General features: G+C 31.0%; 1 long non-coding RNA gene across 3 annotated transcripts in view; it reads right to left on the reverse strand.

Annotated features, from left to right (window-relative positions):
• Window positions 1-13,166, reverse strand: part of LOC143048426 (uncharacterized) — a 314,127-nt gene that overhangs the window by 176,656 nt on the left and 124,305 nt on the right. For all 3 annotated transcript variants that reach the window (XR_012969824.1, XR_012969823.1, XR_012969822.1), the window contains one exon: window positions 8,917-8,966. This is a non-coding gene — a long non-coding RNA (uncharacterized LOC143048426). The remainder of the gene's footprint in view (window positions 1-8,916; window positions 8,967-13,166) is intronic.

Consider the following 13,166-nt stretch of genomic DNA (forward strand, 5'->3'; position numbering starts at 1 on the left):
TCGTAAACATCAATTGGCTGACTACCTGTCTAGTGATAGCCTCCAAAGGAAACGCCCTTCAGTAGTTGCATTGATCCAGTGAATGTTAAAACCAATCAACGATTTCAGATTTCAGACTAATAATTAGTAGTTTAATGGAAAATAAAGTATATATATATATGTGTTATAATTGCAAATAAGACAATTATCCACAAAACGTCAAAAGGACGTCACCAATTTTGTGTCACCGTATATCGGCCTTCAACATATTTTATAAAGGTTAAAAGGTGGAATAAGGGTGTCACCATAAGATCTTCAATAATTAGCAACACCCATTCCACATACCAAGCTATAACAAGCTCTGCAATGACAAATATGAAACAATGTACATTAAAAAACTAACAATATAATTCAGGTAAACAACTACAAACGAAACCCATATGATAAACAGAAAATAACCACATTCACTGATTCTTGATTATAGGTAGGCACATACAGAATGATGCGACATTAAACATGTTTGCAGATCCCTAACCTTCTTCCTAGACTTGTGACAGTTGTGTAGCAGAACAATACAAGAACGAAAAAGTACAAAACAATGAACGAAAAATCAATGATAAACAACAGCAAACGATACCGACTCAATCACATGCTCCTGACTTTAAACAATCATAATAATATAGAATGTGGTTGGGTTTAACATGTTTTTGGAAGACAATCCTTTCTCACTACTCAAGACAAGGATGTTATACAATAATATAAGAACAAATATTAAAACCAGCTGACAATTACTTCATTGATAACATTGATACACTGCGCATACACTTACAAAAACATTAGAGACACAAAGTACATATCTGAAAGTACTAGCAACTTCTTTTGAAAGACAACAAACCAGAAGTAACAATTTATTGAAAAATTATGTATTTAATGGATTTAGCGAAAAAAAATTGTTAACAGTCAATGATATTGTGCAATGCTATAGAATGTATGACTATGAGTGTTCATAGTTGTACTGCAATCATACATAGTTATGTTGGATTTATTTATCGCAAAAATCGATATTGATATCAATTAATACAATATTTTAGGATATATTTACAGTGCCAAATTGGTTATAATCAGCGTTTAAAATAAGTCTATTTAAATTATCGATAATTTGTTTTGGATCGTATATAAACTTATTGGTTAAATAAAGAACATCATTGAATTAAGATGATCTCTCCCGTTTACAATAAGTTTGTTTTCACAGGTACAGCCAAAACTGCTACACAAAACCTTTCTTTACATTGAAATAATTTGGAATAGGTTTAATTTGCTGTTACAAAATTTGCTACTTTATAATTTACCAGTAATACCTATATAACGTTCATTGAAATTCAAAACATTAATACGTTCATGGGCAATGATGTCAAGTTACGATATTTGAACGCTGTATAACAGAGCCATAGCTCACATTAGGGACAAACCCGACCCATTTATAGTTAATTGTTTAGAAATAATTCTGCTGTAAAACTAGAATCTCTAAATCTACAAATCGACCGTTATTGCTGTTTATACATTGTCAATTTTTAAATTTGTTAAGAAAACCAAATAAAACCTGGCAAGTGAAATTACGTGTATACAATGTCATTCAAAATAATTAATAATGATGCGGAAAGCATACCTTATAGACAACATATATATAAAAGGAGTGAAACTGTGTAAAAGATCCGATTCCAATACCAACTAAAATGATCTAATATACAATACAGTTCTCTGTCGGGGAGACATATCAATTGAAATAAACCGTTTAAAAAAATTAGCATATTAATCTATACTATTATGTTTGTTTAAATGGTATAATTATGACAAACAAATAGCTCAAACCTCCCTGCTCTTGATTTAATATGAAACTTGTTAATGAATCGAAAGGTGAACTTATATAAGCTTTTTGTTAATGACAATATAAAAACGTACTAGCAATGCCTCAAAATAAAATGGTAATCCACATTATTCTGTATTTTTTTTCATTTCTGCCTGTACTACTTAACAAATAAACCAATCATAGATACTATAATTTGCATATTGTATTTGCGCATGCGCGTGTCGTACTACAACAAAACTTTTCAGTGACGCTCGAATCCAAAAATTTAATAATGAGAAAAACCAATACAGTACAGTCCGCTTTAAAATCATTGAGTATGACATTGTTGAAACAAGTTAGTAAAACAAGAAGTATGATTAACAGCAAACAAAAAGCTAAATCTAGGACAGATATGAATCAACGACAATCTCAGTCTCCTTACTTGGAACGGAAACACACATGCGGATGAAAGATGCATGTGCGTCCTCGACAATTTCCTAGCCTCGTAGCACAAAGCAAATGACAATTTCTGGACTAATGTGTCAATCAGTAGGCATCCAAAGCATTTAGTGTAAAGGCGATCATAAACAGTCTGCAAAAATTACTTAACCTTTTACAATTCCAAAACAGCAGTTAATAGTATCAATTAAATGAAATTTAGACATGTTTGTACTGAGTTGTGCCATAAACATTAGATGCTTAGAAATAATTCCATAAATTACAAGTATAGGAGGGATATTCAGCCATGTGGTTTCGTTCAAGAACCATTAGTAAAATGAGTTTAATAAGTGATCGTGTTTGTTATACTTAGACGTAAATTTAAAATTATTTCCCTCGGTTTCTGTTTCATACCATAATTGATTCATGAGATTTGATCATAGGTTACCTATTGTGTTTATATTCTTAATCATTGTTCTCGATTTGTACTTTACGAAATGCAAATCCCACCCAGTGAAAGACGTATTTTATTTAATATTTTTGTCTTAATCCTAACTATTTTTATTCCCATGTATAATATCTAATTTTCAAAATCGTTCCGAGTTCTGTAGTTCGGAATTATTGGTCATCAATGCTTTTCAACGTCGTACTTTATTTGACCTTTACACGTTTTTTTATTCGAGTGTCAATTTAAGAAGACATTTGCGTCGTGCGTACAAAATTGTAATACTGTTGTCAATGATGAGTTATCTTTTTTGATTTATATCATTGACTACAAGTACTGACAGCATGCTATAGGGTGAATCACTGAATAGATGCAGGCCTAGTGTAAGCAGATTAAGAACAGAAAGCTATAACCGCTGATCCTTAAAGTGTCAATGCAGTCTGTTACAAAGTTAACTGAGTTTTTGTTAAACAAAGCAGACACCCTTGACAACAACATTGGTTCAAAGCTACACCATATCAATTAATTTTAGAATAAAGTGTTTTCGTTGATTCAAATTTTTCATTTACGCCATTATACATTATATTATGTACACAAACTACATAAAGATATAACACTTCTTAAAAGGACATATTCACCAGGAAACATGTTTATCCCGACAGATCTCAATCGTAGTCAGTAATGATATTTGCATATTAAAGTGTAAGTGATAAAATCAATCTTCATGTCTGAAAGCTGATTTCGTGTTTTAGTTAAACGTCATCAGGTAAGAATTTATCAAGTGATAACTCATATATTTCAGTTTTGGGCATTATTCTTAGAGAAAAAGTCTATGACCCACAATCATTATATACGGTGTTTTTTTACGAATTCAATACTGAAATAAATCGGTTGCCCGGAGTTAGTTGCCCAGATCTGCAGGTTTATCGCTGTTCGTAAACATTTTTTTATTGGTTTTATTTAGCTATGACTTGTTTTGTCATCATGTACAGACAGCATTTCTTTAGTAAGGGATGTGAGGAGGTCGGATACAATTCTAAATATGATGTAAATAATAATCTGGTGAACAGAACATTAACCGTTATTGAACCTTATCATGTAAAGCATTCAATATGGTTCATGTTCTTGTATTATTTGCCATTTGAAAAATCAATTTTAATCGCATTGTTCATTGTTTGATAAATATGAAAGGATGTGTTCATGCATTTTTTAATTTATAACGCTAAAAACGTGATTTCATAATGTTATAATCAACATCAAGCACTGATAATATTAGCTACCTATTCATTGCATGAACACAATGAATTTCAACTAAAATTGTGATACAAATGTAATCACTAGTCTTAATTAAAATACTTTGATTAAATTCTGAAGAGAAAAATCAATTAAAACTTGATAAGTAGTTGAGTGTTCAATTCAATTCGTGACCCAAAACGAACAATTAATCTTCTCAAAATATAAATAAGATGTATCAAATTTATCCCCCCCACTACTACGCGTTTGTGATAAAAATATTGTTATCAAGTTAATATCAAGAGGTATTTTGACGTATCAAATCAACAATGTATTTTTATTCAATCATTTGAATAACATTTTCTTGGCTGCCAAGTTACACTTTCAAGTTGCTTGGTTATCTATGTTGGCGATATATGTTTTATCCTAGTTATCTTAAATTTTATTTTAAATTGTAACACATGTAATTGTAGAAGAACCAGACGTATTTGACAGTACAACAGATGATATGCATACCACCAACCTGCAAACATTCAAACAAAGACAAACAGTATCAAACAACACATGGCCCAGGTATCAACCTGACTTTGTACACTCACGTTTATATACGCAATCAACTTCTCTATATTACCGATATATACAGAACTGTTATGTATGTAAAGGCTATAAGCCTCTTAGTCCGAGATTACTCTGACGTCCAACGGCTGTTTTGCTAGACAAGCTGGGGCCGTGGGACGTCAGAGCTCGTCCCATATAAAAAAGTTGATACTTGCCCATCCAAAATAGATGCGCTGCTTCGTCGCTTCTGGTGCCGATTAAGGGCCTTGGAATTATATAAATCGGGCATCAATCTGTTCATTTTCCATTTATCTCTTCATTTCTGTAAGTTTAACCTACCTGCCAACCTTTATTTTTCTATATTTTAACAGTTTTCACAGAGACCCATCGATTTCTGCATTTTGACTTTCATTTTCAAAGATTATCACGTGACCACGAAAAAACAGGCAAATGACCATAGTGTAACACCTCGCTCATTTACGATGCAAGTTATCTAAATGAGGTTTATATCTTACTTAAAACATTGCTTAACACGTCAAAATAGTGAAAAAATGCAATCGAATAAAAAAGATTATTTCTTTTCAACTGTGACTTGCTTTGCATTGAAATTTATCCTACATGTTACCCCTTTTAAACAGTAGCGCAACATAAACAATAGAAAAAAAGTACAGCTGAAAGTAAACATTGTCGACATGTTTTGCTACATGTAGATTAAGACTCAGGGTATGCGTAACAGGATTTTTGCGAAAGGACTACCCTTAATATGCTCCGTGAATACCTTTACATGCGTTTTGTGTTCACAAATGGATAAAGACGTTGAAAGTATATTCCTAATGCAAAAATTGAAGAAAGTGGTGATTAGTGATTGAGCTGTTTCAAACTTTGGATTGAAATCTAATTTATATATATTCGGTTTAAATGTGGATTATAAAGAGGATATAGTTTTAGCAGCTGATAAAGGCAAGTTTTATATATATTATATTTTAAAATGTAGTCCTCTCTTTTCAGTTTCTTGTTTCTTCTCGGCTTTCATTTCTTACTAGGGGAATGAAAAAAAGAAAAAAAACATGTGAAGACATGTTCACGTTGAGCCATAAGAGTACACTTCAGTCGATTTTGTTTCAAATATATAATTTATAGAAACAAATGAAATGACAACAACGTGCAATTATTTTACATTCTTTTGTTGTTCATCGGAATTTTCAAGAGAATGTGATTATTTACCCAAACGGTAACATCTTATAATCGATCTTTTTTATCGATTATTTTCCTGGAAGGTCTTTGGTTTATTTGTGTATTGATGTTCCTTGTGCTGTTTTATTTTTAATTAATTTTAACGGAACACATTTTTGTCTCTCGATTTTACTTTTGCAAAAAAACCTCTCTTTTACATACAATGACCACTTCGAACACAGTGCGAATCGAACACAGTCACGGTTAATTTGTTTAACAGATAACACGCAGTAACGTTTCCTTAATTCTGCTTAAGTTTCCATATTCATCGTCGTTCATAAGCGAAATGTTGCATTATATTCATATTCAAGCAATAATATCAGACTTAAAAAACAAAAACTTGTAAATCAACGCAAAAACTTAGAATTATAGCAACTATTATAGTCCCGTAGTTCATGAAGTAAGTTCTAGATTTGCACTTTTACACAGGGGGAGGTTTAAGTTGTTTATGATTTTTGTAATGCGGCGTGATCTATCAAATGTTAGAAGCATTACTTCATTGTTTTTTTTTATTTGTAGATGAAAATGATGTTAGGAAGAATAAGAGCAACACCGAGAGGTCAATTTTGATAATCAAAGACGGACGAGAATAAATCTTTTGGTAGTGTAAAAATCAATTTGAAAGTGATTTCTTTTCAATAGATGAAAACATTTGGCGAAATTGATAGTTTTTTTCAGTGATTGGACTATCATTTACCTTTAAGAATCAGTTATGTTACCTTCAGTTGTCCAATAATTTTAAGAAAGAGAAGGGCTATTCTTAAAAATATTGGACAGCTAAAGGTAACATAATGTTTTTTTAGAGGTAAATGATGGTCCAACCACTGAAATAAAGAACGGATACAACAATAGAATTACGTCACAACAAGAGATTTATCAAGCAAAGCAAACAGGTTAAACTAAAACCTTCTTCGGCAAATACTTTTATAAAGTCAGAAATATGACAATAGTTTATAAGTCGTTAAGTTGATTGATAAAGTTGAACGTTTAATTTTGTCATGATTTATAGAATTCCCCTTTTCCTTATTTAACTCGGAGGTCGGTTGTTTTGTTTATATTTAGATTGCAAACATAGGCCGTGTGTCTTTATAGTTCAACAAGATACAATTGAAACCGACAGTATAGCTACCAATATGTTAACAGTTTGTAAACTTTGCAATGCATAGAGACTTCCGAAAAACTCACACATGATATGATTGTTTTAAATCAACTATGTTAACATATCTTGACATTATTTATTATTATTGATTATGTCAATTTGTTTGTTTTTCTTTTTTAGATTTGCTGGTCAAAATTAGATATTGGAAGATGTGTCGTGAGTGACAATGAGACAACTCTCCATCTGAATAATAATTTATAACAGTAAACCATTTAGTCTTTTTTAATGTTCCTGGCTATAAAAGTTATCATATGACGGGATGATCTGCAAAGAGGAAATACTTAGTATGTTGCCACTTTTACATCGTTTCAAATGTATTCGATTTTGTATCCCTGCACTTATAAAACAATAATTACCTTATAATTATAAATTGTGTGCCATATACAACAACATCAATTTCTTCAGCCTAATTTTGGTTTTAGTTGTGACAATATAATTCAAAACTTATTTCAAAACTGTCATGTTTGGGGCCTTTATAGCTTGCTGTTCGGTGTGAGCTAAGGCTCCGTGTTGAAGGTCGTACTCAGACTTATATTGATAAATTTTTGAAATTGTGAATACGAAGGAGAGTTGTCTCATTGACACTCATACTACATCACATTTTTTTTATTTGAAAATACATTTGAATTTAAAATGATAACCATATTATCAATAATATCCTGAAGATTAATTTTGAAAGTTATTCTTTTGAATTATTACGTTCTATGAATTTGTATTGATGTATCTATAAGGTTTCACACCTTCTCGAAATTAAACGTAATTAAAGTCATATTGACTGCGTGATCCGGCTTCGTGCGGAAACCTTTCCATTCGACATAATTAAATTCAAATTGAATGTTTAAACAAATGAGTCATTTAAAATGCAAACTGAATAATCTGACTAAATTCCAAAACAAAAGTTCAGTTCAATTTTCTAGTAACGCATTTGAATCCTTAAAGCTAAAGAGCGTTTTCATGACACAATTTACCAAAGATTTACCAAAGATATTATAATATGTCGCGGTAAAATAAAAGGATGGATGTCTTTAATATACATCGAAAGAAACATGACTAGAATTAATTAAAAAAAAAAAAATAAAATAAAAAAAAAAAAACATTTGTAGTCCATAACGAGATATATTTATATATATGATAAAAATACGTGACACACGCATACTTTTTTTTTTTGATATTCTTTTTGCATAGTGGTTTGATACAATTAACAATGTGTACGTTGATCTTACCACTTACATCAATACATAAAAATTAAAAAAAATGAATGCAATGGAAAGAATTAGCATTGCTTCATAGTATCTAGTAAATAATCAAATCATACGTCTTATTGTAATGCAAGGAGACATTCAACTTTGTAGACATTAGTTTTAATCACTTCACTAAATCAAACTCTGACAAAAGTAAATAATATGGGAGTATTGTTTCACAAACATCATCGTAAGTGCATAGAGGAGGTTACAATCATAGAAGTTATACAGTCAGACCTTGAGTTCCCTTTATAAATTTATTTGTAAAGGGGTTTCGTTAACAGTTGTTCGTTCTCAGTTCTTATGTGACTATTTTTGGAAAGTTTCGTGTTTTTGTGCAATTTGCAGACGATGCACAAACAAGATTTGATAAGTCTCTAGAAGTAGATACCTGACACATAAACGAAGAAGAGAGAAGAAATCTAACTAATTTAGTTTTGCATAATGTCGTTGATATGATGCTGAAACATTTACATATATATAAAAAGAAAACTCAACATAGATACTCTGATTAAAGTTTTATATTTACGCCAAATGCGCTTTTCGTCTACAAATCAAAAAATGTTATAAGGCCAAATAAAGCACGAAGTTGAAGAGCAATAAGGACCAAAAATTCCTCAAAGTTTTGCCAAATACAGCTAAGGTAATTATAGGTAATTTATAGAGCAAATCTTAAATAGGTGGACACTAACGAAGTAAACTCTTATAACAAGTAAATGAACTAAATTATCTCCAAACGTGTTTTTTCTCTGAACTTGAGTGAAATGTTATAGAAAAAACTTACCACAGCTAGTCCCGGATGACGACATAGAATAATCCAATAGTTCATTTAACCTAAAATACATTTAATAGAGTATTATTCACATTTTGTGTTACACTACTATGCAATGCAATCAACTAAATATCATCTTTATCAAAATTATGCATCAACATCACGAAATCAATTAAAGAAATTAAATGCAACTATTGTTTCAAATCTCAAAATATCATTGATATGTTATATGCATCAAGCTGTTTCCGTAAGTTACTTATTCGCTGTTTATGCAAATCTTAAACATTAATAAAGCAAAGCCCGTTTTTCTTATACTGGTAGTTGAGATTTAACGCACCGTTAACATAATAGACAGCAATCAGAACGCTAAAAATGTAGATAACGTCATCGCTACGGTCCTATATATACCTTGCGTATCAAACGATATGAATTGTTTGATTTATACTCATATCTTGTATAACTGATAAGCAGAAGGGTGAATCATTTTGAGAGGGGGTAAAAAAGCAAGTGTCATTCTGTTGAAATGTTTAACGTCCTTTTACCATGCTCTGTACACTGTTCTTTTAACAGTAGATTTAGTGATTGAGATTTTTTTGTAGTAACCATTCTATATAGCAATGTCGATTTTTTTTGTTTGAATGAGTTGCAATGGTTTTCCGAGGTTCAATCGTTGTTAATTGTCTTTTTCTGTGACGTAATGATAGAAGCATTTTCGTATTACAAATGTACGGGAAATGCACGAATATCAAAGTCAGCTATAAATCTATTGATAGACACCAATTTTAAGCTTCGTTTGCCGACCCTTTGACTTCTAGGTTTTAAAAATAAACGTCGTGTCGTTTGTAGGAATTTAACCTGTGTACAAGCTTGAGTAACCATGTAACCTCAAGTTTCAAAAATGTTCTATCGAAACCACAATTAAAAAAAAAAAATAATAGCGCTTTCAAATATTTAAGATATATGTTTATGACCCTGAATGTTTTTACTGTAATAAAATGTAGGATTAATTACCTACAACTGTCAAATTCAATGAAATATTTTTGTTCGACCTATTTTCGTGAGGTGATGTGACGTACCATGATTTGGTGGTATTACAACTACACAAAAATATATACAAGTTCAGTGATATTGGGTTTCATACTAAACTCCAAAGTATATAATAGAAACAAAAATTAAAAATTATACAGGACTGACAAAGGCCAGAGGCTCCTTACTTTGTACAAACGCAAAAATGCGGCTGGGTTCAACAGGATTTTTGATACTACAGCCCTCCCCTATCACTCTAGCCAATGAAGAAAAACAAACACACAACAATACGCACATTTAACTCTGTTTAAAAAACGTTTCACTTTGTAACCTATTATGAAGAATAAATAAATTAAAAATGGAAATGGGATATGTGTCAAAGAGACAACAACCCGACAATTGAGCAGAAAACAGTTCTAAAACACCTCATTGAGAAAATCCAGCACTACAAAAACATGCTAAAGCTAGCCCCTAAACAAAAATATATATACTTGTTCTTCAAAAATGGACTTCGCAGAAAACTCAGAAACATATAAATGAACCAAAATTTAAAAAAGGACAATTTTGGTCCTAAAATCTATAATGAGTTTATATAGAAGACCAACAATGGTCAGCTACTCCTGATATGGAACAGACACAAAGATTTGATTTACCTAGCATTCCTGATATGGAACAGACACAAAGATCTGGTTTACCTAGCACTCCTGATATGGAACAGACACAAAAATTTGGTTTACCTAGCTCTCCTGATATGGAACAGACACAAAGATCTGATTTACCTAGCTCTCCTGATATGGAACAGACACATAGATTTGATTAACCTAGCACTCCTGATATGTAACAGACACAAAGATTTGATTTATCTAGCTCTCCTGATATGGAACAGACACAAAGAGTTGATTTACCTAGCACTCCTGATATGGAACAGACACAAAGATTTGATTTACCTAGCTCTCCTAATATGGGACAAACACAAAGATTTGATTTACCTAGCACTCCTGATATGGAACAGACACAAAGATTTGATTTACCTAGCTCTCCTGATATGGAACAGACACAAGGATTTGATTTACCTAGCATTAAGAATTTCACATTAGTTCCATTTAAGAATTAACTCGTCATAGATACCATGATTGAAATTTAATACATGTATTTGCTCCAACAAAAGACTCATCAGTGATAAGAATCGAAAATAGTTAAAAAGGCCAAATAGAGTATGAAGTTGAACAGCAATGAGGATCACAATTTGTTAATTGTCTTGTCAAATACAGCTACGGTGATCTTTTCTGAGTTTGTTATATAATACTGAAATAGATAAAGTTTCTGATGTTATTGTACAAAATGTAAATCATGTTAACATCATCCAAAGCTAATCAGCACACTTCAAAACCTAAAATGCACCATCGATAGGTTTCTATTAATGTTGCAAATCTTACAATTTTGTCTATCATATGATAAAAACAGCATGATTTATCAAAGATATCTACAAGAGCTGTCAGATAGTAAGCCGACTTCATTTAGAGAGTAAACAGAATCAGATCTGTTGGAATTCATTGGCTATATCTTTTTCAAGTATGAAGAAAAGAAAATATAGATATCATTGAAATAGAATCCGGACGATATAAAGGCCAATAGATATATTTATCAAACAAGTAACTTACATTTTTAATAGCGATTTATCAGACAATAAGTACGCGGAACAACCGAGTTTGTCTGTTGTTTGATATTGACATTTTGTAATTCGAACTGGACTATATCCCTGAAATAGTATGAAAAGACATGAATATGTGTCACACAATATGCTTCAAATATTCATACAATATATTCTGTAAGATATCAATACTTCTTATAATCCTGGTACATAAGATCACTATTCTATCTTCAAACATGTTATATATACCGATTGATAGAAAAATATTTCTGTTACAAATTAAAACCGAGCAAAACACATCAATTATAAGAGGAAATCAACGGACAAGCAGAAACACTAACGTGTAACAAAAAAACAAACGCCAACATACATAGGTACATACCATACGATTACAACTAACACATTCTTTTCATATATATTTTGTTTTGTAAAATTTGTTTAATTTGTTTTCCTTATAAAAACAACAAAAAACAGTATCATCTGAAAGCTCTCAGTGACATTGATTGATATCAAACTGATATGTATAGAGTAAACACATTACCTCCAGAAATATGATACCATTAACGTTAATTTCTGGACATAGTTTACAAAAATTCGATAAAAACCTCAATTATAAAATCTGCAGTTCAATATCCTATAATGTCTTTTTTACATAGACTTATATATAGCAAGTCTTTTTCATCTTTTTGAACAATATACTAAATGCGTTAGATCGTATTCCCAGTTGTTATTTTATATCATATACATTTCACTAACAATACACTAATATGCATCTAAAAAAAAAGAACAAAAGAGTTTATGACACAGATAATTGATCTAGTGTCAAATAGAATCATTATCCTAAATAACTTATTCTCTGTTTTGCAATTGCACTATTACTGCATCTCTCAAATAGAGAAATGGAAAAAGACAGAAACACTGTTTGTCAAGAGCAATCATTGATAGTTACGACTACAATGCAAACATTTGGAAAATTTTAACACATCAACTTTTACTGTTATTCTTTCTTCAAAGTTCATATTGGTAATTCTTTAAAATTATGTAATTCTCTCAAAAAGTCATTTATAACTTAAAAAAAACCCGGACTGATAGGACATGAATTTGTTTTAAGTTGAATGAGTTACAAGTGATATTAGAGTATTGAACTTGTCTGTAGTGTGGCATGGTACTTAAAAGATAGTAATACAGAATAGACAGTTTTATTATCTATCTCCAAAACGTACTCTAAAATTTTACATTGAAAAACTTATATATTAGTTCCCATCTCAACAGGCCAAACCCTTCTTAAATTCATTAAACTCTTTTCTGTTATCCCAAATTGATTACCAAGCGTACAAAATTCCTACATATCTATGCACTCTTTCCAGTGTTTGGGTAAGATCGTTCCTGATTAGGTTAAACAGCGAAATGCATCTCGGAAATACATGAAAGCCTAATTTTTGACATCAAATATCTTAACATTTGTTCTATTATCATTTTATCCAATCCGAGCTAAACTATAAATGTTTCTTAAAATAATTTACCCAAATAAATCTAATTTTGATTGTACACACATATAAAATGTGATCTATGTCTGTGTTTGTTG

Source organism: Mytilus galloprovincialis, chromosome 10 (genome assembly GCF_965363235.1).
Source record: "Mytilus galloprovincialis chromosome 10, xbMytGall1.hap1.1, whole genome shotgun sequence".
In the NCBI taxonomy this organism is placed as follows: Eukaryota; Metazoa; Mollusca; class Bivalvia; order Mytilida; family Mytilidae; genus Mytilus; species Mytilus galloprovincialis.